At 33.2% G+C, this 4605-nt stretch overlaps 1 pseudogene; it reads left to right on the top strand.

Moving 5' to 3' along the window:
- The first annotated feature begins 594 nt into the window (after nucleotides 1-594).
- Nucleotides 595-1288, top strand: LOC114102061 (ubiquitin-like protein ATG12 pseudogene; annotated as a pseudogene).
- Nucleotides 1289-4605: the final 3317 nt, after the last annotated feature.

The raw sequence follows: 4605 nt of genomic DNA, 5'->3' as shown, positions 1-4605 counted from the left end.
TTCAAGCTTGTAAATCTACCCAGTGTTTACCTTGTTTTGTTTTGCTTCAAGCATATGGCCCTGATGAGATTAACTGATATAATATATATGCAAAGCCCATGAGTTCTTAATAAAAATAAATCAGGACTGTTTTGTTATAAGGAACCCATCATAGCTAATGTAATAGGTACAAGTTTTATGGTCACAAATCTTTGGTATAAAAAATCTCTCTAAACAAAAGGAATAAAAAAGTGATCTCATGAAAATAGAAGGGAAACCAATAGAATAGAGGAAAAGGGATTGAGCAGGAGTGAGGAGGGAGAACATGCAGAAGTACTGGGGTAAAAAGACCACCAAATTATGCTATGCCCATTTACAAATATACCACAATGAATCCCACTTTTATATATAATTATAGTGTAAAACCGAAGGTTAACAGAATTAGTGTATTATCCTCCTTCCAGGTACCTTAACTCCTAAGCTTACTTTCTCAATTGTGTTGCCCTCCTGAAGCTCCTCTGGAATTCAGGTTATAGCCAGGACCTCCCACCAATGAAAGCTATCCAAAGAAATGCTAGTGTTGGCCACTTCTGCTCTCGCTTTCCACTGTGCAATATGGCGGAGGAGCCTGAGTTGGCGTTGCAACTTCCTTCAACTGCTGCTGCTGGCGGTGAAGGACTTATGGATGTCTCCCCAGAAACAGCCACTCCAGAGCCCCCTTCTTCTGCTGCAGTCTCGCCGGGGACAGAGGAGCCTTCAGGCGACACCAAGAAAAAAAATGACATCCTACTGAAGGCTGTGGGAGACACCCCTATAATGAAAACAAAGAAGTGGGCTGTAGAGCGAACCCGAACCATCCAACCATCATTGACTTCATCAAGAAGTTCCTTAAACTTGTGGCCTCGGAACAGTTGTTTATTTATGTGAATCAGTCCTTTGCTCCTTCCCCAGACCAGGAAGTCAGAACCCTCTATGACTGTTTTGGTGGTGATGGTAAACTGGTCCTACATTACTGCAAATCTCAGGCCTGGGGATGAGCCACAGAGAAAAACAGCTTGCTACTCAAGATGATGTTTTCACAGAGGAAACGGCTCCATAAAGTTCTTATGCTGTGATGAGACTTAACAGATATCAACTACTCAGCATGTGTCTACTGTAACTCATATTTATACATAAGAAAACCTCTGTAGAGTGAATAGACTAACAAAAATATGATTTGTGTTAATACACAAGTCTTCATAAAAGATTGACATCACAGTATGCCTGTTACTCCTGCCTATTACTACCATTGTTTCAGATCTGCCTCCAAGATTGAAACTACATGAACTTTCATTACTAGTTTTCAAAATGATTGAAATTGTTTACTTATAGAACTGGCACTCTGCTGATTTCTTTCATGGTAAAAATTAATTTACTAATAGGTTTTTCTATTTCTTTTTAACTCATTCAAGGAAACGTCAGTTAGGGGTATAAGAGGTTTATATTTTTTCTGTTGAATTACCTTGTCAAACCAAGTCACATTGACCTCTTAGCTGAATACCTTACATAGTCCATTAGAGGGCAGTCCAGCTGATAAAAAGGGTTTGGTTAATCCGGTTCTACATCTTTGCCAGGTGAAAGGAAATAAGACTTTTCTTGTTAATTTCTGGCCAATATGTAGCCAAGAAAGCAAGTATGTTGACAAACTGGAAGACTTTGAGAAAATAATCACAATTTAATTATGCTGGGAAACAAAAATTTTACAAATTCTAGACAAATGAGTTTTACAGGATTTTTTTTTTGTACTATCATTTAAGATTGAGTCCCAGTGTTGTGCTGCTTTATAACTTATTTAAACAATGTCCAAAGAACTTGCTGAGTAAATCATTGTGTACTTCATATTATATTCAGATTGAAAGTATTCAAAGAATAATTGTAAAATAGCCTCAAATTTTATGTGTATGTCATGCCATGACTAAAAGAGTACCATTTTTACTGGTGTGGTTAGACTGCTCATTGCTTGAAGTGAGATTTAACTTTTTTTTCTTCTGTACTTTATTTATCATGCATAATATTTAAAGCCATTCCATAAATGGAATAGAATGTTCAAACAGGTTTTGTGACACGTACTATAATTTCGAGTGTTTGTTTTCAAAGATAATATCGTAGGAAGGATGTGATTTTTATGAAAGTACTTGAGCTACACTTACATCCTTTAAATCCCAGAGTGCACTTTATGGCTAGGGTTCAGCCACATATTAGCATGAGGATATGCTAAATAACAATTCACTTTACAGTGAAGAAATTGCTATTCAGTTCTCATTTTCTGCCTAAGAATGTGAATTCTTGATTTCCCTTATACCAATGACCCTTTATAATAAATGAATATGGCTAAAAAAAAAAAAGAAATGATAGTGTTTATGGGGCAACTTCCAAAGATAGGACCTGAGTTTCATAATCATTGTTTTCTACAAATTAGCTTCAGGGTCTTCACCAGTATATATGTCATTGTTATTATTCTTGTGGTTAATAAACATAATGATATAATGAAAAAAGTCTCTCTTTGATATCTGATATAAATATGATTTCACTTTCTCCCCTAAAATCTCAATACCTGAGGGTTCACAAAGTAATATCCTTTAAGCTAGTATGAATCTCTGGGATAAAATACTATTTTTTAATATTATGAACAGTTTATGTTTCTAATATACTTTAATTTACTGAGTATGGTATAGAAAATATTAAACTGATAAGTGAGGCAGGTTCTACAACTGTGGGAGGATTTTTTAAATACCTATTAATTGTTATACAGGGAAAGAGAGAAATAGATTTATCAATGTTGATGAAACTGGCTTATAAGACTTTGGCAAATGATCATATATAATGCAAATGGTGTTCTGGGTCACAGGAATCTAACCCTTTATTTTCTATAGGAGCAATGATTCAAGATTCACTAATTCAGTGTTGTGGTGACTTGATATAACTGAAAAATAATGATAATCAACTGATACTTGTGTATATTTGTGCTTAAAAATAGATAAAATAGATGTGTTACATTTTTCTTAAAGATATATTTCTCATAGTTTTTGACTTATTCATTCCTCCCACTAGTTATTCCAAAATAATATATTTCAAAACCAAAGTACTCTTATTAGAAAATATATCTAGACCTTTCAGAAAGTCACTTGGGAAGTCAAATTCCATCCAAGTCTGAAAGTAGTGAAAAAAGCCAGTAATTCTGGGCATATAGTAACAATCAAAGCAATGGTCTAAGCTGTTGAAGATCCAAGAAGCAGTCATTGCAAAGGGAAGCTGAAGAGACACATCAGACATGGCCGATATACCCATCTAACCCATTCTAGTACCAAACAAACTCCTGAAGGGCCTGAATGATGTGTTCACTTTTTATAATCAACAAAAGCTAAGAAAGTATATATAGTAGATATTTAGTAACTCTTTGTTAAATAAGTGAATATAAGACAAAATAAATGAATAAATAAACCAAGTAAAATGGACCATCTAAGTAAAAAAAAAAAAAAAAAAAAAAGTCACCTTTATCCCTGCTTTGGCTGCCACAGAAACAAACTAGTTGATAAAGTATTCAAATCAAACCAGTCCAATGTTCCTAAGTGACATCATCAAGCATTCGTCATGAAAGTTAAAATAGTAACACAGAGAAAGATTTTAAATAATCTCAATGTGGAATGATCAGATAAGATGTAAAGGAACATAAATATATACATATATAAGTATATGTATTTATATAAGAAGGAACATAAATGTATATATATAAATATAGTACAGTATTTATGCAAATCTTCTTGCCAATATCTAGTTGTTTTATGGAACTTTGTGCCATAATAATAATTTAAGTAAAATCTTTAGACAATTATAAAATCAAGGCAATAATTTTTAAATGGTTAATCTTTTTACACTAACTTAAGCTTGGATAATCTGACCGTAAAGACTGATTGATAAATTTGAATACAGCCTCATTTGTATTTGTTCAGATTGATTCTATAAAAGTAGTAATTTCTTGTTTTGCATAGGATAGTTTAAATTAACATATATGCCTAGTGCTTGAAAGTCAAGAATGCATATTTGAAAAACAAAACAAAGAAACATCTTTGAGAAATGTATTCAAATCTTAAGACAACAAATGTAACTGGATCAAGTATTTTTTTTCAGTATTTTCCTTCATTTTCATTTTGCACCTGTATGTTGAGCAGAACCCAAAAAAAGTTAATAGCATTTAAAAAATCTCTTCATTAAAGATATTCTAGTAATATTATGAGGAACTTTTAAAATTCAAAATTAGGCTGCAAGTATCCTTCTTCACTTAGGAAAAAATGTTGTGAAAACCAGGCCATCTGCTGAGGTGGTACAGTTACATTTGGCCCTCACAATGTGTTTTAAATCCTCTGTTTTAGTATTATGTTGGATTACAAACCCACAAAACAAGTTCACCTTGATCTTTTACACTAAGTCTAAAGTATCTCAGGGACAAAATTTGACATAAATCTAAACCTGTGATGTTCCCATCTAAAAAAAAAAAAGGCAGAATTAAAAGGGGACTTTAGGTTCAACTATAATAAAATATCAGAAGTACCAGAAATACAAGTCTGGAAGCTTTATCATTGGGGAAGT

Source organism: Marmota flaviventris, chromosome 7, assembly GCF_047511675.1.
Source record: "Marmota flaviventris isolate mMarFla1 chromosome 7, mMarFla1.hap1, whole genome shotgun sequence".
Taxonomy (NCBI): domain Eukaryota; kingdom Metazoa; phylum Chordata; class Mammalia; order Rodentia; family Sciuridae; genus Marmota; species Marmota flaviventris.
Note: the sequence above shows the minus strand (reverse complement) of the source record. Positions and strands in the feature narration are given on the sequence as shown.